This window comes from Oryx dammah, unplaced genomic scaffold, assembly GCF_014754425.2.
Source record: "Oryx dammah isolate SB20612 unplaced genomic scaffold, SCBI_Odam_1.1 HiC_scaffold_28, whole genome shotgun sequence".
NCBI classification, from domain to species: domain Eukaryota; kingdom Metazoa; phylum Chordata; class Mammalia; order Artiodactyla; family Bovidae; genus Oryx; species Oryx dammah.
Window position 1 is genome coordinate 44,089,335 of NW_024070212.1, and position 26,956 is coordinate 44,116,290.

The window sequence follows — 26,956 nt, forward strand, 5'->3', positions numbered from 1 at the left end:
CTGCACTAAAGAGAATAATATCCCCAAAGACAGGATCTCAGATAGTGAGTCTTTCAAAGAAAAAGCTGGGTGGGAGTCTTTGTAACAGATGTATCTGAGGAATATATCGGGACACCTAAAGAACAACGAATGATCCTTTGATAGGGGAAACTGCTTATGACTCAGTGGTTCCTTCTATATTTCCTCAAGTCCACAATTCTTACTGGAGCCTGGATAGCCTTGAGCCTGTGTGAGAATGTGCTTAGTGGTTCCTGCTAGCACAGCATGTATTTAAATGTGGAGACTGTATAATGAGTTTAGACAGATACTTTTAGTCTTGCCCTTTGACTTTTTAGCAGTTTCTTATTAAGGCGGAAGAAAGAGTTATCTTAATTAAGGCTTATGTTCATATGTTCATAATTAAATATTTTTAAAAACCTGAAAGAATTCACTAAGCACCACCTGTCAGAACTGTGCTGTATCCAATGACAAATTTCTCTGAAGGTGTTTCACTGCCAACCTTTTGGAATATGTAATCTGAACAGTGTGACTCCATGTCTTTACCTCTCAGTCATACCTCTATCCACGACAATCTGGCTTCTTTACATCCCTTTTCTATAGGCATAATGCTCTTTCTTTACAAAGTAAAAGCTCAGTTGATGTACTGATTATTTTGATTTATTTTATTTAATATTTATATCCTGCTTACTTATAAAATAAATTAGAAGAGAATCTGTTTGCATGAAGATAAGACACAACTAGTCAAAAAATAATACTAATTATCACTTACTGGAAAGGAAAGGAAATAGGAAAGGCATAAGAAATTTTAAAAAATCCTTGGATAGTTATTATACATGGCTGAAAATTCTATTAGAAAGATATGAGGCAAACCATAAAAAGTTTCACAGAACACAGGGAAAAAGGAAGAGAAGAGAGAAGATTCATCCTTTGCATATTCCATTCTCTCTGCCCTCTGCTTCCTCTCAGTCTTTAGTTCTCTTCTCTGAAGAACTGAGTTGTTTGTTGTGATCTCTCCATTTTCATGTCTAATTTTGTTGATTTGGTTCTTATCCCTTTGTTTCTTTATGAGTCTGGCTAATGGTTTGTCAATTTTATTTATCTTCTCAAAGAACCAGCTTTTGGCTTTGTTGATTTTTGCTATGGTATCTTTTGTGTCTTTTGCATTTATTTCCACCCTAATTTTTGTGATCTCTTTCCTTCTACTAACCCTGGGGTTTTTCATTTCTTCCTTTTCTAGTTGCTTTAGATGTAGAGTTAGGTTATTTATTTGACTTTTTTCTTGTTTCTTGAGGTGAACCTGTATTGCTATGAACCTTCCCCTTAGCACTGCTTTTACAGTGTCCCATAGGTTTTGGGTTGTTGTGTTTTCATTTTCATTCATTTCTATGCATATTTTGATTTCTTCTGTGATTTGTTGGTTATTCAGCAGCGTGTTGTTCAGCCTCCATATGTTGGAATTTTTAATAGTTTTTCTCCTGTAATTGACATCTAATCTTACTGCATTGTGAAATGTTACCTTCTTAGAGACATCTTCCTTGGCTGCTATATAAACGTTACCCAAGTTATATCAACAGTTCTTATCAGTCTTCCCTAATTTATTTTTCTCCTGAGAACTCACAGCTATCTAACTTACTGTCTATATTACTTGTTTATATTTAGTGTATCTCCCTTGGTAGAATGAAGTTCTGCGAAGGCAAGAAGTTTTCTGTGTTTGTTCACTATATATCTTTACTATTTAGAACTGTTCCTGGGGCATATCAAATGCTTAGCACATATTTGTTGAATTTCAATGAATGACTAGATTCAATAATTATATTTGACATACATGCCCAAAGGTAAGGACAGATATGGGCTGTAGGGTGGCAATCTAAGAATGAAGGGCATATAGATGATAAGTGGGGAGATATAACTGAAGCCATGGAAATGAATGTGGAATGAGACAAAAGAGCAGAGTAGAATCTTGAAGAACTCCAATATTAACAATTATTTAGGAAAAGATGGAAAAACACAAATGAAAACAAAGGAGACTGGAGAATGATCAAAAAAAGGGGAAAGCATAGAGTTTTTAAACTGAAAGAAAGAGAATGCTTTAAGATGGAGAGAGCAGCCAACTTTATTGAATCCTTCCAAAAGATCAAATAAAAGGTGATCTGAAAAAGTATTCTGTGGAATGAGTGGCATTGACATACTGAGTAACATGAGTATCATCCATGGAGAAGTAAGAGCTGAAGCTAGACTGGAATAGACTATGGAATGAATGAATAAACATTAATAAGTGGGCAGGAAGAAAGTGGAGATGGTCAATATAGACAACAAATTTCTTTGACTTTTTGGCTACACATAGGGAGGAATGAGATGTAGAATTTGGGGAAGAATGTTATCACATTGGAGTGACTAAAAATAATTAGATGTGAACATGGAGGTTCCAGGAGATGAAAGAAGAAGAGGTGAAACTTAAAGGCATGTGACTTTAGAGACAGTAGAAGGAGATGAAATCCAATTACATTTGTAAGGATTCGTGTTTGATAGGAAGAGGGCCAGAAACACCATTGTGATAAGGGGCAGAAAAAAAAATTAAAGCAGGTTTAGAGAATTGTTGGCATCTCTGTTTCAGAGCATCAACTTAAGACTTTTGTCACAAAAATACAAAGGGAGATTATCATGCTGAAGATAAAGGAATCGAACAAAAATGGCTTGGAAGTCAGGAGGAAAGATGAAAGTTTTAAGTAGTTGGAGAATGGAAGAATGAGAAATTGACCAAAGAAACAGGTGCCTTTTCTATGGAGTCTTGAGAGCTCAGTTTATTGGTGACATTGGCTGTATTATGATGCTGATTTTCTGCATGTATATATGATTTTCTATGTGGACATGAAAGTTTTCATTCAGAATATGAATTTTTTAAGAATGGCATAGGGAAGAACTGAATAACAAGAGGATAGCCATCTTTATAGAAAGGTTTTAAAAATCATTAAAATTGAGTTCATATTTAAAAAGGGGATGAACCAAAATAGATATAGAAAGTTGAAGGACTCAATGATAATGAATGTAATTTTTTGCTTACATATATGCCAAGAACTCTATATACTTTATATGTGATTACTCAATTCTTGTGACAATCCTATGAGGTGGATATTACTATTACTTAAATTCAAGGTATTCTTACATTAATTTTACAGTTAAGAAAAGTATGCCTAAGGCTGCACAGATAATAAAGAGGAAATCAGGGGCTTGAACCATTTGATTATCAAGTTCTGGGTATCTTCATTTTAACCATTTTGCAACATAGAGTATAGCAAAAACCTTGAAGAATGTAAACACCTGTACTAATTGAGAAATTAAGTAAAAATGGGAGGCTAAGAGATCCATGTTGGAACTGTGGGATGTTTGAATTAGTCAGTTCAGCAGGAATACACTAAGTGACAACAAGGTTCTAGTTTTGGTGCGCGTACTTATATTTGTTCCTGCTTTCCTCTAATGGAACAATTCAACACTGCAGGTGTAAAATACTTTAGTCACACTTGCTGAAGATTATGTTTTTTTATGTATCGTTTTTGAAACATGGGAGTGTTGGCAAGTCATTGAGACCCTAGTAATTTTTTATGGATTTTTAAGAAATTGGATTAAAGTATTCTCAGTGAAAACTCCATGGGAGAGCATCTTGAGGTAATAATCTCAAGAAATGGGTCAGACAGAGATAAAGCCTAAAATCACAGAGTAGTAATATATGTTTATTTCACGTTATGATGAATCACATAGTTTGTACTTCACCTTTGTTATTTCAGATATCTAGTATGGACTTTCAGAAGGTATTTTTTCTTTTTCCAGAATGAGAGCATATTAATGCAGGTATAAATTTGCCTCTAGAAGGCACTGTCATATAGTCAATGATTTCCATGAAAATCTACTTATTAATCACACAAGTCAGGGTCACATTTTCTTGTAAAGCTAGGATAATCGTTGGTGATTCCTAAGAAATACTGAAGTTACTCAAATGTACAAACTTCCTAGAAACTTTATTTCAGTGGACATAATAGGCCTAATCATTGTATAAATCCTCCATGCTTCCATGTTGCTTTCTATGGGTGAGTGGAGGTGTGGTACATGGGGTTCCAGCCCACTTTGATGTCAACCTTGGCATACTTGAGGACACTGAAGATAAAAGTGTGCTTGGAATTTGGAACAGAAAGATGAGTTCTAGGGCAATATATGACCCATTGGCTGTGGGAAGGAGTATGAGTTTTATTTTAATAAGCAAAAAAACAAACAAACAAACAAAAAAAAACACAAACCAACCGTAAGCAAGTGAATACTTACAATCTCTACCCTTTTTAATAGATAATTCAGATTCAAAAAGCTTCAGTAATTTGCAGATGGGAACTCTCTTACATGACAGAACTACAACTTATAGTCTTGTCTGCTTGATACCAAAGTTTGTTTCCAGTGCCACCTTTCATTCTTGGTACACAGAAGATTACTCAGAAAAGTTTTTGGAACATGTTTCAGCTATGTGACATGGTAGATAAAAATTTAATCACTGAAGTGAATATATCTTAAGTATTTTAGATATGTTTAATAAATTACAGCTGTAACATAGATGCTTATTATAATCTTTCTGTTTTTCAATACTATGCTAAATACTTTACGTGGATTATCTTGTTTCTTTCTAATAATAATTACATGAGGTAGGTGCTATTATTATGCCCATTTTAAGTATGAAGATGCTGAGATTCAAGTAGGTCAATAAACTTGCCTATGGTCATACACAGAATGGTGGTAAATTTATAATAGTAAAAACCATTGCTCTATTTATTGGGGTGGTTTATTACTTTAGTTTGTAGCTAGCCTTTGTGATTAGTTCTTATAAAAATGAAGTAAAATAATATACCATAGTTCCCACTCACACTGATCTTTTCTAAGATATTGTGGAAAAAATATTCAGAGACCTAAAAATTAGGAGACTAACTCTAGAGAAGTAGGTGTCAGAGGAGATGACTCTAAAATGTTGGTTAGGACAAGGTCATTATTGGGAATATGGCAAAATAAGGATTTTGAGAATATTTATTCAATTATTTGGCAAAAATTGTAAACCTATTATGTGCCAAGTACTTTGGGAAAAAGAAATTTGGTGAGTAGGAGCCAAATAAGATTAGGACATTTATGTCTGTGATTTTAGCTTTTCTTCAGAACTACATTCTACATTGTCAGAATTAGTAGTCTCTGAAGTTAGGCTGACAGGAATCTATGTTATGCCAAACAAAAGACTTTCTAGTAACTATTGACCTTGCATTGCATATACAGGGAAAATATTACTCAGCAAAAGCTTATCATAAATCTTAAGATGCAATTATATCTCTAGGTACAGTTTGATCATTTTAAAAGCAAAAATAGATTTTAAAATAGACTTACTGAACTCTGAAGAATTCGTATCTGAATTTTCTATCTGAAAAATGACAAAATAGTGCCAATCTCATGATTCTTAGTTTAGCACAGGCACATAGATGTTAGCTAATCTCAGCAGTGCACTCAGCCAATTTGTTACCATCCCAGAATGGTATTCAGCCTGTTTAGTGTTATGAAAGAAGGATGAGCTGGAGAATCTGGCCTCTACCTCTGGGCTGCTAAGCCATCCAAAGCTTGGGATGTATAGATTTTAAAATGCTGCTGCTAAGTCACATTAGTCGTGTCCGACTCTGTGCAACCCCATAGACGGTGGCCCACCAGGCTCCCGTCCCTGGGATTCTCCAGGCCAGCATACTGGAGTGGGTTGCCATTTCCTTCTCCAGTGCATGAAAGTGAAACGTGAAAGTGAAGTTGCTCAGTCCTGTCCAACTCTTTGCGACCCCATGGACTGCAGCCTACCAGGCTCCTCCATCCATGGGATTTCCCAGGCAAGAGTACTGGAGTGGGTTGCCATTGCCTTCTCTGAGATTTTAAAATACACAGCTCTAATTCAGAATTTCTTATGGTATCATACAGTTATGCTTTTCCACTTGAGTGTATACTCTCTTCAATATTTCATGTAGAAAAATAAAAAGAGAAATGTAAGCTACTATTCTTTTGGCCAATTTCCTTCTATGACTTTGAAGATAGTAGGTGGCAGATGTAATGGATCTTCTTTTTTCAGTGAATATCTTTAAGCAAAATTGTTTTTTAAAAAATGCCTGGTATTCTATTTGTAGCTAAGGGTTGCCTAGCTATCCGCAGTATGCATGCTTTTCTTAAGTGTGTATATGTGTGTGTGTATCTGTTTGGTATAGCTTCTAATAACATATAATAATTTCAGGGGAGGAAAGACAAAACTAGAGCAAGATAAATGTGCTACAGTTTTTAATTTCATGCAGTTTTTTAAAGATAAGACTCTGTTACTTAGTATAAACTGGTAATTTTATTATTACTTGCTATTCATTTGAACTAACTACAGTCAACAAATACTGAACAGTGAATGGGAGGGAACCCTTTTGGAAAACCAGGTAGTTTTTCCAAGGGTGATTGCTATGCTATGTGTATTTAGCTAGACACATTCCCCTGTATAATCAGCTTGCTACTGCCCATTTTACTCCTGCCCATTCCTTCTCTATCATAGCATAATACTGTTACCAAGGGAACAGCTTATAGACAACTTTACAGTAGCGCCACAAATTAATTTCACAGTTATCAGGATGTAGGATGATAACAGTAACATGAGCTACTGTGAAATTACCATTGTTCCCATGGAGTTACAGTGTAATTATTACTTTTGTGGTAACTAAGCAAATAATTCATATCGCTACTGCTGGATATTTGTTCTTTCTTCTGTTTCTCTGTCTCTCCTGCCTTATCTCTCTTTCCTCTTCCCTTCCTATACTTTCCTCCTTGGTGTTGATTCAGAATTTCCCTGACACCTTTTGCACAAATAACAATATAGAGTAATTTCTATACTGGCATTAAGAAAGAGTTGTAGTAAATTGGAGTGAAAGCTTATTTATGTATGTTATGTGCATAATTACGATGTTTACTTACATCAAAAATATATAAGGACTAAAACATAGATTTTACTGGTGTATTAACGTTACTAAAAATGCATGTTCGAGTGTCTAAACAATATTAAAACATGGAGCTTGAAACAGAGAAAGGTATATTACAGGGCCATGCAAGGAGATGGATGGCTCATGCCTTAAGAACCCCGAAGTTACTGAAAGCTTTCATCAAAGCCCTTTTAAAGAAATTGATGAGGAGGGAGGTGACTAGTTGCTGTGAACTTTTTGGTGTCAAATCCTTTGTTCTTGAGGTCAGGTCATGGTCAGATAACAATGTTCCTGTAAGTCCCTACCAAATGAATGTTTATTCTCTGTCCTGACAAGAAAAGCAAGGTCCTAAGGCACAGCTTTCACCCCACAAGGTCCCCATCCTAGCTAAGAAGAGGCAGGTCTCAGTCGGCAGCTCCCTCAGCGCTAGGCCCCCACACCCTGCCCAGCTGGCATCACTGAAGGAGCCAGGTGCCCAACCCAGCTGGCCCTCAGGCTCCTCAGGCCACTCAGAGGGGAGACCAGGTCCCACAGAATGTAACCCAGGCACACTGCCACTGCTATTAGGTCACAGAGGCAAGGATGGGGGAAGAGGTTCACTGTTGCCTCAAGGCCTGAGCCAAGGCCAGCGGGTGATCTTGATGAGGGCTCAGAGCTCTGCAGGACACAGCCCCAAGCCTGTTTGTTCTCTGGGGCCCCACTCTCCCGCTGGCCCAAGCTAGGTGAGCTGGAGGGCCTCAGGGAGAAGGCTGGGATCCACCTCTTACCTCACTCTCCACCTCACAGCCACCCCTCCACTGTTGTCCAGAATCCCTTCACTAACAGTCCTTTCTTGACCATTGGTTGCTTGTGGGCGGGGCTAACTGAGGCACCACCCAATGGCTGAGCAGGACCACTAATGGTAGCTCAATGACAATTGGTTGCTTTTGGGTGGGGCCCACTGAGGCACTGCCCAATGTCTGAGCAGGACCTGTTGTCTGGTAAACAGGGTGTCGAGTAATGATGTACTCATTGTGCTCTGTTACATTGAAAGGATATTTTAAACTTGTGTTTCTATGGAATGAGAAAGTGCAATCTTCTTTTCATAAAAAAATTAAATCCATATGTTGAATAGAGGAATCCATTTAATGTGATTAAAATCACTGAAGAAACATGAATGAAATTTGTATTTTATACTGTCTTTATTGAACATGTGCGTATATTAAAGTTGAATACATCTATGCATAAGGAGTGTGTATGTTGTTAAAAAACTACAGTGATGAATGTGAAATTTTATTATATCAAATAAATATATCAAAATGTGAAATTGTGAAAAGTATGTAAATCATAGTCAAATTTATGTAGAAATCCTTGTTCTTATTATTTGTTATAATGCAAACTATTCTTCATTCTACTTTAATTTACTTTTAAAATATATTTTATATATTCTATTAGTAGAACCAGCATGACTTATAATTAATATTTTTAACTAAATATTCAATAGTTGATTGCATAGTTATTTATTATTCCAAAATTTAAATTTGCATATCCCTAGCATATCCCTAGCATTTAGAACAGAGAAGGCAATGGCACCCCACTCCAGTACTCTTGCCTGGAAAATCCCATGGACGGAGGAGCCTGTTGGGCTGCCGTCCATGGGGTCGCGAAGAGTCGGACACGACTGAGCGACTTCACTTTCACGTTTCACTTTCATGCATTGGAGAAGGAAATGGCAACCCACTCCAGGGTTCTTGCTTGGAGAATCCCAGCGGCGGCGGAGCCTGGTGGGCTGCCATCTATGGGGTCGCACAGAGTCGGACACGACTGAAGCAACTTAGCAGCAGCAGCAGCAGCAGCATTTAGAAAGTTGATAAATGATGGAATAAAATAATTTGATCATATTTGTTATAGGTAGATACATTTATTGAATGAATGAATGGTGATGAGTATATGGTAAGCTGCCTCCACTTGCTAAATCTTTTTTAAGATAGGGTAAAAAGTTACAAATAGAAACTTTTTTCTCTCCTATATTCTTCTGCTAGACCTTTTGAAGTTGTCCAAGACTGACTAACTTACATAAAGGAGCATGACTTTAACTGAAGTTTCTGGTTATATTATTAGTGTTCTTATATTATTTCAATGACAATTAAAGGTGGTGTGACATAATTTAGGCTTAGTTTCATCACTGATTAAATGGAGATACTGCTAAAATGGTGTAGGACTTAGTTAAAAATATATATAGTATTTAGCACAAGGAAGGTCTGTTGTAGGCTTAAGAGTCAGTAGCAGTATCTTTCCCTTTTTTTCTCTGGGAGATGGGCAAAGTCCTATAACTAAATTGGTGTCAGGGAAGTGTTCCTGATTAAGGTCTTCTGACAGTATATCCTTTTTTGTATCTAATGGGCCTTCTTTGTATCATATTATATGAACAATTATTAATTGAAGTATCATTACCCTTTATTGCATTATGACTATATAAAAGGGTTAACAGAGGAAGCTTCTCTTCAAATGCTATTAAGAAACTTCAATATATTTCCTCATTTTTAAAATACTTATAATTTTTGAAGTCACTTTGTTAATTCAAAATATTGTAAACACTGGGCTTCCTAGAGCAATTAAGAATCAAAAAGATTTTTTCTTTCTCATTACAAACTCCTTCTCTATATTCCTATTATATTTCTTCACAATTTAACAAAACATTAATAAGTGTTTAATTTAAGCATCTAATAAAACATTGATGTTCAGTATTTAACTGAACAAATTTCAGTGATCACAGTAGTTTTAGATGCTATGCTATGCTAAGTTGCTTCAGTCATGTCTGATTCTGTGCGACCCCATAGACGGCAGCCGACCAGGCTCCCCTGTCCCTGGGATTCTCCAAGCAAGAACACTGAAGTGGGTTGCCATTTCCTTCTCCAATGCATGAAAGTGAAAAGTGACAGTGAAGTCGCTCAGTCGTGTCTGACTCGTAGCGACCCCATGGACTGCAGCCTACCAGGCTCCTCCGTCCATGGGATTTTCCAGGCAAGAGTACTGGAATGGGGTGCCATCGCCTTCTCCGAGTTTTAGATAAGTCAACAAAATATTTGTTTTCCTTTTGTCCACAAATGTGTGACCTTTTTGGAATAAATTAGTTTAGTTTATTGTGTAAGTATTCTTTTTCTCAAAGAAAGGGAATTTTAAAGAAGTAAAAAGACTGTACCTGGGGCCAACTGATTCAGGATCGGACCATGATATAGTTACTAGGCTTAAACATGGTTTCCCTGCAAGCTTTCTGCAGTACTGAAAGTGCAAATTTCCCACTCTTTCAAAAATATTTAGCACAGCTATACTATAAATACATGCTAGACCATAAAACTTATTATCGTACTGCTAATGCTACAGTTGCAAAAACAGATTATTATGGTTTCCAAGTTAAGTAGATGTTTCATTGGTTTCAATTTTGTAAAAAAAACTTCTATTCCCTCCTGAATTCTAAAGTGAATCTATTAATTATTCTTAACTGGAAGAGTGGGTACCCCTCAGGAGGCATTTGAAAATGTGGGGAGGCATTTCTGGTTGTTGTCACAATGATGAGTGGGTGCTTTGGCATGTAATAGGAGGACATCACAGATCTCAGACATCCCCTGTATAAAAAAAAAAATATAAAGAAGAGTTGTTCCTTACAAAATATGAATGATGCCTCTTGAGAGACTGTGGGTATACCTAATGTGTCATATTGGGTATTTATTTATAATATATGTCTAATTCTTAGTTAGACACTTTGGATGAACCAACTGCCTATTTCCTGACTGAATGTATATCAATAAAGAAGTTACAAGCTCAGTAGAGTAACTTATCTATTTATAAAATATTTTATGATACTAGATATTTGGAAACCTTCTGACTGCAGTTTATACTAAAACAAAGAAGGCTATTTACCATGTGATAATTGTAGATAATCTTTAATCATGCCTATAAATATAATTAAATGACATATCAACTTTTTTCTAATTAAGTAGTTTGAATTCTGTAGTAACTGTACTTTTCCAAATATAAATGATTATACATAAACCTAAATTTTCAAAAATTTCAAAGAAGGGTAAAGAAGAGATAAAAAGAGAGTAACAAATAGTATTCAAATAATAGGAGAAAAGATAAAATCACTTTTTACTTTTCCAACATCTGTTATTATCCACATTTTGCAAAAAAAAATATATTCAGGCAACTTCTCTGAAACAAATGTCAAAAAAGTAAGAAAATCATATAAATTCCATTGTTGCAGAATATTTTGTGCCCTCTGTGGAAACGTGGTACTTTTGTTTGAAATGCATAGATGCTATAGAAATTCTTTTCTCTTCTGGGACCTGATGTGGAATCCCTCCAGGCGTTGTACTATCCTTTTTAATATGTGTAAGAAAGAACTTTTAGTGACTAAAATGCTAATAGCGTTGCTCCCCTCTTATGCAAGAGGAGTGGCCTCTTCCAGAATCACCTTCTGTGCTTAAAAAGAGCATAGTCTTGAAGTTAGTTGGATCTGTGAGTAGTGTCTCTATTGAACCCAGACTAACTTTGAGACAGAACTGATCACTTTTTTCCCTCATCAGAAAGAGTTCTTAGAAATTGTTATAGTAAGCAGTGGAGAAATTACTGCAGATTTTCTGAAGGAGGTGATTTACAGCACACATCTGTCCCAAATTCTTGTTAAAACATGTGGATCCTCAGTGGCCTGTGGCTTCCCCAGAGGTGCACCTTCCCTCTCTCGGGCATCCTCAGGTGCTGCCAGTATGCTTCTCTACGCTTTGACTTGATTTTCTCCCTTGTCCTGTAGAAGACCTGCCTCCTTGATTTTTCAAAAGCATCCATCTCTAAGTCTGTCAGAAAGTTAAAGTGGCATTTTTGTTAGTAATGTGTTAAAGCTTTTTGCTAATAACTAGCAGATACCAGCTGTACTCAGAGGCTGAATGTGTTGACTTGGGGAAAAGAGCTGAGTGATTTGAGGACATGGTGTCCTTTGGGAAATGTATCTAAAAAGACATATTTATGTTATACTTAATTTTATTGTTTAAATATTGCTTTTTTGAGCACTGGAGAAAATTGTGGGATAGCAAAAGGAACTCAGGCTAGCATGAGATCCCATGGGCTGAGAAAAAAGTGTGGGAGGTGAGAGAAAAGCAGAAAAAAACCCAAAAGAAATGGGGCTATTTAAGTTTTTGCTTAATATCTATAATAAAAACTGTGATTTATTTTCTGGGAAGAAAAGCCTAAAATTCATTCCACAGACTATTTTCCCAGAAATTAAGCTACTTGAATTTACCACACAGATTTTTGTATCCTGGTGATCAATAGTAAGTATGTGAGTAATAGGTTATTCAGTTTTACAAAAGAAATGATGCTGCTGTTCAATGATTGATGCTCCCAGTACAGTCAGAAACCATCATTAAATCATACCTCAGATAAAGAATATTTGAAGGAGGTTCAGCTTATATGGTCCTATTATATTGGTTTCTGAATTGTGGCTTTATCACTTTCAAAATTTTAATACTGAATAGCAAATTAATGGTAATATTTTTAATTGGGGCTGGTGCATGAACCTTTATCAGATTCTGAATCACTATGAGTTTATTATTGAATGAGAGTGTTAATGTGTCTCACTGATGTAGGTCATCTCTTGGCCTGGTTAATGTGATTCACATTCGGTCACAAGATTTTGTGTTCCACTTGAGACTATAGCTTGTATTTTTGCCCTTGCACTATACTTTCATTCTGGGTGGGAATTCATGGCAATTGGCTTTTTTCTCTTTATTGGCTGATTATTCTTATAAGGAAAAATCCTTATTTAACGACATTTATCTATTGTTGCATAATACCATCCCAAAACTTAGTGGCCTAAAACAACAACAGTTTACTGTTTCTTACAGTTCCTTTGGCTGTACTCAGCTGGGTAGTTGTACTGGTCTTGCCTGGACTCACTTGTGTAGTTGCAGTCCTGTAGGCGCTCAGCAGGTGCTGGAATGCCAGGATGCTTTCACTTGCAGGAGAAACCTCCATGGTACTCATCTTCAAGTGGGCTAAATTAGCATCATATAGCATTAAAGTTGCATTCTAAGACAGCAAAAGTGAAAGCTTCTAGGCCTCTTAAAGCCTTGGTTCAGAACTGGTACAACGGCATTTCTGCCACAATTTTATTGATCCCTGGAAGTCTTAATAGAATGTGGTCTAGTTTCAAGGAGGAATAGTTTCCATCTCTTAAAGGGAGAAGGGGCATGCACATACATAGGTGGAAGGGATTGTTGGTACCCTCTCAAGAAAATCTATCACGTATGAAGTAGTTGTTACATTGTATCACATTGATTATTTCAACCTAGCCATACCTATTTCTCCACTGTGGTATAAGTTTTTAGGGGAAGATGTATTATTAAACTTTGTCTCTCAAATGTGTACACTAGGTGAGCAGTAACAGTCAATGGCAAAGTGAACTCTGTGCAGATGGATTGATAATGATAATATCAGTGTTAATGCACACTTACATCTTAGCACTTAACATATAAATATCTTCTCTTTTCAGAAAAGAACATTCTGAGAGTCATTAGCTCTAATATAAAAAGTACTTTTATTACTATAATTTCACTCAGTTGAACTGCTGTTTGTTCGGAATTTCCCAAAAGACTTTAGCTTTTTTTTTTTTATAAAAGTAAAGGACATCATAAAAATTGCAGGAGAATCATTATTTTGAATTTCGTATCAGACTTCTAACCTTTGCCAAGAACCATTCTTTAAAGTGTTTGCTGCTTCTCTGCCTAAGGGTAAGTTGAATGATGTAAATAGACCTCTTTCTTCTTCTTCATGTATTGCAAAGTACCAGGAGAACCTTGCCATGGAGGACTTCCACTGTTCTAAATGGAAACTAGAAATGCAGGTTGACAATTTAAGCTGGCAGTTATGATATAGCATCTAGAAACTTCTTTCTTTCCGAAGTGTCATTATGATCTATTTCACTGTTTAGAATGAAAGTCTCACTTTTTTTCTATTTTACTTTAGATATAGATGCAATTATGGCTTATTAAGTTTTGCTTTCAAATATTTTTACTGCCTTTATGAAGTATCCTACTGGGAAATCTGTGAAATGAGAAAAGGAGCTTTATTTTCATGAATTTACATATTACCTGTATGCATATATAACTTGAAATTTTTAGTAGTCTTTTCTGTAATTGAACAAAAAGTTCAATTTTCTCATTACTATTGTACGAAGAATAGAAGGTGGCATGAATATTTTAAGAACTTCTTTTAGTTCACAGTGACCTGTGTATTTTTTTTCCCCAAAGCCAGAGAAATAAAGCATAAAATATGAAGCTTGATTAAGTATTCTAGAAGTTAGGCACTTCCATGCAAAAAGAGAATGATTTCGCCAATTTTACCCCTCAGCAGTTATGCCAACATTAGCTTTTCATTTCCACCCAGATTCTTGCAGGTAAACGCTGTATTTTAACAAACTTTACCTTTGTAAATTTTTGCTATTTTTAAACCAAACAAAATAAGTGATAACTGCATGTTGCCAAGATAGTGTAAATTAACTCATTGGCTTCAGAATGTGTAAATTAATAGCAACCCTCAGGAATCACACCCTTTAGCTTAAAAAGAATGCTATTCTTTAGGTGTAAACTTCTCAGTTGTCTATTCTAAGTTTCATTCAGAGACGAGAGAATAAAACGACTAATACTCACACCTCCTCAGGTAGGGCCCTAATCTTGTATGAGCATTTTTCCACAATGAGGAGGAGGAATATTTAATGGATGTTCCCTTGGTATAAAATAAGATAATTTCTGACAGATGGAGGTTTTAAATGAGAACATTATAATAATTCAGAGTGGATTGGGCACATTTGATCTTTCTGCTTTATAAAAAAAAATTTGCAATGTCAATGTCTTTTGTATAGAAATGAAGGCTAATTACAAGTCACACATGTAAATATTTTTAAGTATTACCCTATTTTTTCATTTTTATGTTAAGAGACGGCATGGATTTCTTAGAAATAAGATAGAAGTTTTTGAGGCAGCAACCATCGTATTTGATAGGCTTGGTAAAGTAATGGTTACTAATAAACATGTTATGAAAAGAGAAGGGAATGCATTTTAGAAAAATTGTCTTTGTTCTTTTCAACGTAATAAGATTTAAATGTCATTCATCTGTAAGATTTTCTTGAGAACTTTTGGAGAAATGCTGAGCCTTCATTTTGTTTGTTTTTTAATTCTGTTGAGGCATATCATTGACCTAAGATTTAAAGGCCAAATTGGTCACACGTTATTTCAGTCAGGAGGTAGTGATCTATAAGGAAAGGTCATCTTTCTCTTTCAACTCATATGAAGATCTATTAATAAACAAGGAGGTGTCTGATGTGTTTGATGCCCACTGAATATTTAGGTTCCCTTTGTGTTTAGAGAACTGTTATGAAAACATATGGTATGAAAGACTATTGATGGGTGGGTGTCATTGTCTAAATGAAACTTTTGAATCACAGATGTGTGTGTGTGTAGTTATCTTCTTCCATTTGTAAAATGCTACTCTAAATATATATTCAAATTGAATAATATGCATAGTGTAAAATGATGGTCCAAACTAGTTTATGTGATACTAGCAGAGGAAAGGCAATGGCAACCCACTCCAGTATTCTTGCCTGGAGAATCCCAGGGACAGAGGAGCCTGGTGGGCTGACGTCTATGGGGTCGCACAGAGTCGGACACGACTGAAATGACTTAGTAGTAGCAGCAGCAGCAGAGGAAATGGCGGGGGGGAGGGGTCCTATTTCTGGTACATACTCCGAAAGATACATTTTTGATGTGTCTTATATTCAGTAAAAGCATATTTCTGCCACTGCTGTTTAGTTGCTAAATCGTATCCAACTCTTTGCCATCCAATCGACTGTAGCCCACCAGACTCCTCTGTCCATGGGATTTTCCAGGCAAGAATACTGGAGTGGGTTGCCATTTCTTCTCCAGGGGATCTTCCCCACCCAGGGATCATACATGCATCTCCTGCATTGGTAGGAGGATTCTTGACCACTGAACCACCTGGTAAGCCCCCAAAGCATATTAAAATGTGGTAAATGTTATCACAATTACATATAGGCATGTTAATGAAATTGAATGTTTAGTTGACGTCATGGTGTTTGAAGCTTGTTGGAAAGGCCAGTATATGTTTATATGCTGCTTTGTTTTTTCCCTTCTACAAAGTCTGCTGCTACTGCTAGGTCATCAGTCGTGTCTGACTCTGTGCGACCCCCTAGATGGCAGCCCACCAGGCTCCCTCGTCCCTGGATTCTCCAGGCAGGAACACTGGAGTGGGTTGCCATTTCCTTCTCCAATTCATGAAAGTGAAAAGTGAAAATGAAGTTGCTCAGTCGTGTCCGACTCTGAGCGACCCCATGGATTGCAGCCCACCAGGCTCCTCCATCCATGGGATTTTCCAGGCAAGAGTACTGGAGTGGGGTGCCATTTTTAGCTATATTCTCATTTAATGGTTTTAGTAAATAGCAAAATATAAATCTAATTCCCATTATACAACAAAAATGTTATTGTGTTTACTAAAGTCAGAACACCATGTAAATGATAGTCATACATCATTTCCTAATGCCAAAGTTACAAACCCAGGAATTACTTTTCCATCTTCTACTGATGTTAAAATTCCTCTGGACATACATTTTTATGCATTGGATAACTTTGTCGTCATGTACTTAGCACTGGAAAAAAATGGAGACATTAAGAAGTTGATATATATAACCATCAAAATCACAGTCGCTTAACATTGGCGCTTTGGATAACATGTGTTAGCCTAGTTACTCAGGTAACATGAAATCTCTGATGTTTTTCATAGAAGTAGTTAGAAAGGACATTCTGATCTGGGACTGGAGAGGGACCATATATTCGAACATAGGCCATCTGCGAGAGGTAGTGCTTCCCTAGTGCTCTTTTGAGTAAGAGGAAATTTAATCTGGTTGATTCATAGCCTGTTGCAGTAAATGAGAACCGCTACCCCGCTCCCCTCCCCAGAAGAATGAGTGTTCCATTTCTTGAGGACAGTGGTTTAGTCTTGTGAGATTGTGTATATTTACATTGGATAGAGGAGCCTGGCAGGCTACAGTCCATGGCGTCACACAGTCAGACATGACTGACCCACTAACACTTTCACACTTTCTGTAACACACTTAGACACTAAAGCCTATTCTCTTGTTCTGTATGTCCTTTTCCTCTAACGAGCTCCTTCATGTATTCCCAGGAGCTTTTTACCAGGGAGACTTGCTTACTAAATAGATATCTGTACTTTCAAATGTTGATATGAATAGCTGAAAAAATGTTTTTATTTTCACTGTAAGAGTAATTTTTTTTAAAGGAAAAGCATAGTTAATACTTAGGGAACCATTATTGCTTGGAGAGAGAATGATCACTGGGAATTGAGATGTCCTTCATTTTGTTTTTATTTATGATTCCTTTTATTTTGAACATTTTTAATATCTTGGGAATAGAAATTCAAATGAGATCAAATATTACACATCAGATTGGATATATTATAATGTGACTCACATTTGTGTAAACAATTTCTAATATTACTAACAAAACATAAGAAGATAATGTCAGTATAGTATCAGTCCTGTTTCTTAAACCACAATTATTTTTCTTATTTTTACTCTAAACTTGCCTCTCCTAAGATACCATCTGCTGCTATGAGAAGCATGATTTTATTGGAAGTATGAGGGATTGTGTAGGAAAGCTGATGCTTTCTATTACTGACATGAGGACAAGTTTGGGATTTAGGACAAAGCGCTGATCTTAAGAGAAGTATGGCCTTTCATTGAAGAAGTTGTCATCTGGTTCTCTCTTTTGCTAGCTTTATGATTTCCAAGAAACGATGCCTTCTTATTCTTGCCTGAAAGTAAAATAGTGTAGATTCTTCCCTTGTTCATCAACATCATGCCAGGATAACAACCCCTTCAACCTAAACCTAAGTATGAAAGCACATCTCATTTCCTATGGTCTGCATCCATTTATATAAAAACATTTTTTTGCATTTTTTAACAGGATGATCAATATGTGTCTCTATAAAATTGGACCATGGAGTTCTTTGTATTGTAGAAGAAGCAAACATTTTCTAGTCATAATCATTCAAAAATTATTTTGTCAAGATGGAAGTTTTTTGTTCTTTTTTGTTGTTGTTCAATTGTCTTGATTCTGTAAGAACTAGAAATGGAATGTTTGAGAGTTGGGTAACACAGAAACTATAAATGGTAACATTATGTGCTTCTCCCCAACTCAGCCCTCTTCTACTCTTCAAGAGTTCTTGAGTGCCTGTCACATCATTGCACATTTTTCTAGGATTGTGCCTTCATCATGTTGATTCACATTTTATATTTTTTAGTCACAAAGAACCATAGCAACACTCTTATGATAGTACCAGCTGACATTCAGAAAATATATTCTAAGGCTTGATTCATACGGACAAATGCAGAAAAGGAATTTAGTTGTCTGTTCTGTTTTCCAAAAGTAGCCAAGAAAAATAGTTTACTTTTTATGAATGACTTAAGGCAATTGATGAAACCTATTAATGCTAGAGTGAAGTGAAAGTCAGTTAGTTGTGTACCAACTCTTTGCAACCTCATGGATTATACAGTCCATGAAATTCTCCAAGCCAGAATACTGGAGTGGGTAGCCTTTCCCTTCTCCAGGGGATATTCCCAAGCCAGGTCTCCCACACTGCAGGTGGATTTTTTTACCAGCTGAGCCACAAGGGAAGCTTGAAAGGGAAGGGAGTGCTAGAGTGGGTATATACAATAGTAGTATGATTTTTGTGATCCTTTTCTGAGAGGGCCTTCCCTACCTGCCCTTTGCCTTTGTAACATTTTGATGTTCCATGTTTTTGTTGGTAGTTTTAAATGTATATAGGCAACTGAATGAAATCGGACTGCAGCTCAGTAGGGTGGGAAGAGGGCCACCATGGTGGCTCAGCCATAAAGAACCTGCCTGCAATATAGGAGATGAGGGTTCAATCCCTGTTCCGGGAGAAAGAAATAGTAACCTACTCCTGTATTCTTGCCTGGGAAATCCCAAGTATAGAGGAGCCTGGCGGGCTACAGTGCCTGGGGTCACAAAAGAGTTGGCCAGGACTTAGAGACTAAACCATCACAGGGTGGGGAAAAAAGAGTGAGTGTGCATGGTAGTGTCAGGAGCAGTGCAGATATTTTACCTGAAGATAATCAGGAGGTCTCTGTGGTAGGCTTCCCCTCTTCAGAGAATAGGTAGTTGCCAGGAGGGGATATTCCATAGAGCATGTGCCAAGCTAGGCTACGGTGACTGCCATCCATTGTGTGGTTAACTGAAAGGAAACGTGAAGTAAAATGACTTGTAAAGAAGTGAAGACTGCAGAAGTAGTAGGGTTATGAGTATATCTTGTCCAGTGAGTTATGCAACTCACAGAAACCAGGAATTATGAACTATACCTCCTACATAGAAATTCTTTGTTTGCAGTGGTTTAATTTTGCATCCATTAGTGGGAGAGGATGAAGAAGAGAGGAAGCAGAAAATAGTGACTGGGTTTCCTGCCTCAACAATCTGAGTGCCATCTTTCTGTCCTTTAAAGTTACTTTACAACATATACTAAAAACCACAGTCTAGTATTTATACCTGAATACTTTGTCAGGAAGTAAGGGACTGGAAGGACACATGGGCTGTGTCACAAACGGGCTGGACACAAACCTGAATCAATTACTCAGAACCCCAGTACTCTCTCTTTCTGCATGATCTTAGGCACCTCTCTGAACCTTTGTGCATCTCAGTTTTCTCATCTGTAGTGTTGGGTGTAAAGATGCCTTGTTCTCATGGATGATGTGGTGGTTGTATGCAAATAATGTAAAATTATAAGCATTTGAAAAGTGGATAATATTGTTAATAAAATATAATTTTGTGTTGATTACCCACATTAAGGTGTGTTATTACTGGTATAAAAAATGAGAGTTGACTTGCTAAAATCATTTATGTAATTCTTAGGCTTTATGTGGAAAAGAAGCAAACAATTTATTTCATTAGGAGGCTGTTAGCAAATTGCTTATACTATAGAGTTTAGTGAGAAATATTATGAGTGTTTATAGTGATTCAGTGATTGCTATCATACCATTATTAAGACATTATACCCAATGGAGACTATGATGTGGTTCATATTCTTGATATATTCTCTTTCAGATTTTGTAGAATATTTTTCCCACCCTAAACTAGATTCCAGCTATGAAAGAAATGCTTAGTGATATTGAAGGAATGGCTCCATGTAAATAAAAGTGCATGGTATATGTTATATAGTAAGCACTCAACTAATGTTTTTATGCAGGCATATGAGAATGATGGACAAATTAACTCATTCCCAGTGGCACTTCAGAAACAGTGAAGCTTGAACTCTAAATATTGTCCAGTTTTATGAAAAGCATCTCATGATCTTAAAATTATAAGTAATTTTTGGTGGCAATAATATCACAAAATTATTAGTTTCTGATCTTTACATACATTCATGATTAAATCTGGCCACATTATATTTAAAATTATCATGATAATTTTGTATAATGGACTGTACTGGAGATGCAAGTAGAGGTTTAGCCATTCTAACACAACTAGGATTGCTATATTATAAATAATATAGCTTGTTTTCTGGTTTTCTGTGGCTGTGTGCTCCAAGCAGATTGCACCATTAACTGTTGCGAGAGATGGCTCACAGTCACAGTCATTCTGGACATTATTAAGCATCTAGAATGATGTCTTTTATTTCTTCATTCTGTTATTATGTTAAAGATACAATTATATTTCCATTGTCTTTACCTTTATCTTATTCGCTTAGAGATGTGGTATAGTCTTTATCTGGAAAAGCATCCAACATCTTTGTTTTCATTTTAAAATTTCAGTGAAATTATTCTGAAATTGAATGACAAAGTATTTAAAGCTGAACATAAAAAGTGACGTGAAGTACGATTTATACAAATTCTTTATTTGCAATTTGACAAGTTGCATATTTCCATCTGGCTTCTTTTCAGTTAAAAGAAGGGACAGAATGAGGTTTCATGGAATACTACTTGCTTGGTAGAACTTAGAATATACCTCCTTCTGAGTTGACAGCTGTTGCAGTATGTTTAAGAAGTATCCATGATTTCTTCCCTGTGGCGTCACCAGGTGCTGCCGTGCCTAGACGAGTTAAATGTGGCACTAACTTTTACAGATGTCTCCACTGTTATCCACATGTAAGAACTCTCTTGATTAAAACTTTGGGGCAAACAGCAAATCAGTAATTAAACTAAGCAATGTGTTACTGTGCACAATTTCTTTTTTAAAGTTTTGATCCTTTGCTTAAAATTTTAAGCAGAAATGGAAAAGTTGAGTGAATTGTCAACTTTTTTCCCTTAAAACTATAATGTCAGAGTCTTTAGTACATCCATTTATTTATTCTTCATTTATGATTTAACTTCAGCTGAGCAGTTGATTGAAATATTCTTGTTAATAATTCTGCTTAGTTCAAAAAGAGTATGAGAGTGATTATAAAAATAAAGAGCAATAACTGCTTTTCCTAAATTCTAGGACATTGCTGGTTTAAAAATATCTTTTTTGAGAGAATACTGTATTAATTGCAATGATAAAATATAACGGTTTCAGAAGCTTTAAATGTAGACTTGTTATATGAGTAACCATTCCATATTAAGCATGCAACAAATATTAGGTATCTCTTATCATTGTCTCTAATGATTATGATCATTGTGCAAAGAAGGTATTTTAACCTTAAGTTATAAATGACAAATCTATTGTTTGTCCTAGAGATGAAGTAATTAATCAGGATCCTACAGCTAGTAAAAGTTAGAACTGGTTCTAGGTTTTCAGCTTCCAAAATCCATATTCCTTTCACAGTACCAGGTATATATATAAAAATGAAAGTAAACGATACCGTCAGGCAAAAGCAAAAATAAGGCAGAAAAATGAGGTGTAACCAGGAGTAACAGTAGAGTATAAATGAGGGGGGTTCATGTTTGGGAACGCATGTACACCCGTGGTGGATTCATGTCAATATATGGCAAAACCAATACAGAATTGTAAAGTAAAATAAAAATAAATAAATTAATTAATTAATTTAAAAAAATAAAATGCATACAATGGCTTCTTATATACTTGATAACTATGAATCATATATTTGTCTATAAGTACCTTATAAGAACTAATGCAAAAAAGGAAACAAAACCCAATACAAACATGAGCCATGGATCCACAGAGAAAAATAAGCCAGCTGCTGGGAAAAAGCTCCACATTTTCCAGTACGATAGGAATTTTACAATGGAAACAGGATTCTATGTAAATAGGTGCATTAATTTGTAGTAGTAATAATACTTATTTTGTCTTATTGTCAATTTCACACAATAAGGACTTTATTCAGCTTTACAATCTTTCTTAATTTTAGTGTTTCTTTCCCCTATATTCCAATCAGAACCATTGCAATTTTTATATCTTTTGAGTGTGTGTTTGCAGTATGATAGATACAGTAAGGGACTAATGCTTTGTATATAACTTCTGAAGCTATAATTGGAAAGTAGACTCAAAATTTAAGTCCATTGCTAACATGCAATCAGTTATATCTTGGTCTCTTGAATTTAAAAATGTTTACATCATGTCATCAGAATCACTGTTATTTAAAATCTAAAAATAGTCTTTTAAGTACAGCATTTTTCTCTTGGTCTATTTTCAGTTGAGCTAGGGATTTTATTTTATTTATTTATTTTAAATTTTAGATAATTTCTGTGCTTCATGGTCATACTCCTGGCAAAAATTTATTTTTAAAACAGAGTGTTCTGAAAATTAAGATATAAAAAGAGTTGTCATAAGGTGGCAGTATGTTTCAATGATAACCATCAGTATAGAAAGAGAGCTTGTTCCACCAAGTGGTTCCTTAGCCACTGTTGTGCTGTACAGTAAAATTCACTGTAACTTTTTTTTTCCCCCCTTTGAGGAAAATTGAGCAGCTATTTCTTAGAGAATATGTGGAAAATCATCAAAGATGTCTACTCTTTTGAGTTTTACTGTTGCTAATTCCAAAGATGGTTAGATTTAAGTATTCTCTTCACCCTGTCTTTGCCTATATACAATGATGTAGCAGTGAAAAGGAATGTATTCTGTTATATCATTGTTACATTTTAGTTAGAAGTGGTAACTAAGTTCACATGTTTTAAGAAATATATTTTAGTAATTTTGAATGTTGAGTGTAGTAATTATAATTTTCATTTTGGTGGTACTGAATATAGGAGTTTTTGGACATGGTTTAATAAGCAGCATTTGTCTGTGGAGAACTGATAGAACGAATTTAAGCTTTTTAAAGAAATAGACTAAGTTTAATTTCCTGCCTTCCCACTCCTTAGCTTTGAGATATTGAGCCAGTTACTTTGGCTCTGAGATTTTTCTTCTTATTAGTAGTTTGGAGATAATAGTAATGCTTACTAAATAAAGCCATTGAAAGATTGAACGAGATGATATTATTGATATACTTACTAGACTTTGAGATATTTTTAAAATTATTATAGTCAAAGAAAGTGTTTTTTATTTCTAAGTACTTTCTGATGTGACTTTACTTTGCGAAAAAGTTTGAGGTTTGTCACTATTCAGTTGTCAGATTATGATATGGTACGTAATTGTTACTTAACCATGCGGTCCAGCTGAAACAACAACAGGACAAAAGCATGTCTTGCTTATCATCCACCATTTATGAGCACTTCAGCATTTTTCACTCATACCCATTGTATGAGTATGAAAGAGGTTACTGGGACATAGAGGGCATGATCTCTGTCCTTAAATACCTTCCCATCTGGCTAGAAAATTAAAACTGGAAAAGAAATTGTAAGACCTGTGTTCTAGCCTCAGTTCTGCCATTAGCTAGCTTTGCAATCTTGAATATGTCTCTGTGGTTCTGTTCTCTCATTTGTAAATTGAACTTGATAATCTGTGAGGTCCCTTCTGGCACTTCTTTCTCAAGAACATTTCATACTATGAATCTGCAAATAATTAAGCACTAAATTGCATGTTAGTGAGTGAATGTGCAATAGATATTCAAGAGAGGAGAAATTAATGTGAGCTTGGATGTTTGGAGTATCTCTGACACTATTTCCAAGGAACAGATTTATAGTTACTCATAAGCAAAGGGAAAGTAATTTTCATTACTAAATCATTTTCTATATTGCAAGTGAAGAATCAGAGATACATAATATGAGAAAGCCTGACATATATAAATTTTAAGATGTTAATATTTTAAATAATTTGATTTAAAAATGAATCATTATGGATTTTCACTATCAGCTTTTAGGTGGCAAATAATGAGTACCCAGGGAAGAAAGACATATAAATAAATAATTATTCATTGTAGTTAGTAGTTTGATCATCGCAAATAGTATCCACACTTCATGTGGTATTTTAGATAATTTTGGTAGAAAGATATAATGTCCGTCAACAAACTGGAGTGCTGCTTTAATTAAAATGTATATAATGTAGCCTTTTCCAGATTTTATGAACTCTTAAAGAAATATACTAAAACTTTACAAAACACTGACAACTAACTCCTATGGACAATCTAATAATCTTAAAAAATTACATACTACATATATATCAAAAGGAATTCCCCTAAGAGAACTTGGCCAGCTTTTATATTTTTATTGTACTTAAAATGTGTATCATAAAGATGCCTGAGACTGAGGGAGGCATCATTGCTCTCACTTCTGACCTGGAGAGTTTACACATGTGATAATGAGGAAGACAGGTGTCTGTTCCTTTGTATCCTTCTGGAACTTCTGTGGAACAAAAGAAACTCTCGCTCCTGTCCCATACATGCCTCCTTCCTCTTTCTACACATAGGAAGATCATGAAAGGACTAGAGAAACTGGATAGGAAGTCTGTAAAATCTGATCAAGTCATAGGGTCTTCCATGAAAGGCAGTCCCAAGATAGTCATAGGACTTCATCGAATGAAGCCGATGAACCCAGTAACAATGTCTGTAACTGTTACCCATTACCTTTTGTCTAAAGACAAGTACATTGAAATGCACATATCTTGGCAGAATTGTAGGACCTCAACACAGTCCAAAAGGCATGACTTCTGTGAAAAAAGAGTAGAAAAGGGAAGAGATAAGGGAAAGAGGTAAGACAGAACTGCTAAGAATCTAAATCAAATAAATCCTACCCTGGAGACTGTAATGAGTAGAACTAGGGATGAAATAAAAATAAAATAAAATCTGTGATTAAAAGTAGACATTTGAGCAGCTTTTAATAATTCAGATGAAAATGATAATGTTTAAAATAATGTTCATGTCGATGTATGGCAAAACAATACAGTATTGTAAAGTAAAGTAAAGTAAAAATAAAAATTAAAAAAAATAAAAATAAAATAATGTGAAACAAAATCAATTATATTTAAACTAAAATGATGACCTAATGTATGTGATTTCAGTGATTCACTCAGAACATGTTTTATATTCTAGCTCTTCTAGCTATACTAGATCTCCTTCAATTCTCTAGGGATGAGGCAATGAACAAAGTAGACACTGTACCTGCTCTCACAGAGCTGACATCCTATGTAGGGATGACAGATAATAGACATTGGCATAGGGAAATATATAATACATTAGGAATGATAAACACTTTGAAGAAAAAGAGCAGAGTAGAGATGGAATAGAGAGTAGGAGGGGGCAGAAATAAATGTGTTCCAAAGAGAAAGTACAAAATGTGGAAATGAGACAATAATTGTAGCCACAGTAGAATATTTTATTTACCTAAATATGTAGCTTTCAGTAGTTTCTTTCTTTTTTGTTATTGTCAAATTATTATACCATAGTAATTAATAAAAGTTCTATCAATATCTAGGCCAAAGAAACAAATAGATTACATAGAGGGGGAAATGTCAGTCGGCTTCACCCATCTTATTTTCGATTCTACATGTCAGAGACAATGGAGAAATTCTATCTACAGAATTTTAAGGAAAAAATAGATTGGTGGTGTGATAGTTTTATAAACAGTCAGTATGTTCATCTGTGGTAGTGTTAGAAAAATATTCAGAATTTGCATCATTTAATCTATTAGGGGCTTCCTGGATTAGCTCAGCTGTAAGGAATCTGCCTGGAATACAGGAGACCCTGGTTTGATTCCTGGGTTGGGAAGTTCCCTGGGAGAAGAGATAGGATACCCAATTCAGAATTCTTGGGCTTCCCTGGTGGTTCAGATAGTAAAGAAACTGCCTGCAATGCAGGAGACCAGGGTTCAATCATTGGGATGGGAAGATTGCCTTGAGGGGGGCATGGCAACCCACTCCAGTGTTCTTGCCTGGAGAATCCCCATGGACAGAGGAGCCTGGCGGGGTACAGTCCGTGGGGTCACAAAGGGTGGGACATGACTAAGTGACTAAGCACAGCACAGCACAACCTATTAGGAAAAACTGCTGGAAAATTTATCCAACTGAATGAAAAAAGTTGAGAAATCAAGAACAGAATTTAAAATATCTGTGTACAAGTGAATGTAAAAGACACATATTCTTGAAAGAATGAATTATAATGTAAACATGTCAATATAATTATGATAATCTGCATGTAAAATCCCATGTGGCAATAATGAAGACTGTTTAATTATGGAGTAGGGAAATGGAAGAAATTAAAATATACAGTTTACTTTTAACTGACCAGGAGAGAAATAAGTTCATTTATGCTATTAAATGAAACACAAAAACTAAAGAAAATCAAAGCACATTATGTGCCTTGTAAAACATTGGGGAGACAAAAAAATAAAAATATTGCACTATTTATAATGAGAAAACTATTAGAATTAGGATGCTCTATAGAAGCCCAGTAGTAGTGAAGATACATGATAGCAGTTGGGAAGTCAGTAGAAATTAATGAAGGTATCAAATAAAAAATGAAAAAAAAAACTTATAATGCAATCTGAGCTGGTTTTAAAAAAT

At 35.5% G+C, this 26,956-nt stretch overlaps 1 protein-coding gene across 1 annotated transcript in view; it reads left to right on the forward strand.

The window, feature by feature from the left end:
• DPYD (dihydropyrimidine dehydrogenase) overlaps nt 1-26,956 on the forward strand; it is a 916,336-nt gene that overhangs the window by 155,154 nt on the left and 734,226 nt on the right. The window lies entirely within an intron of this gene.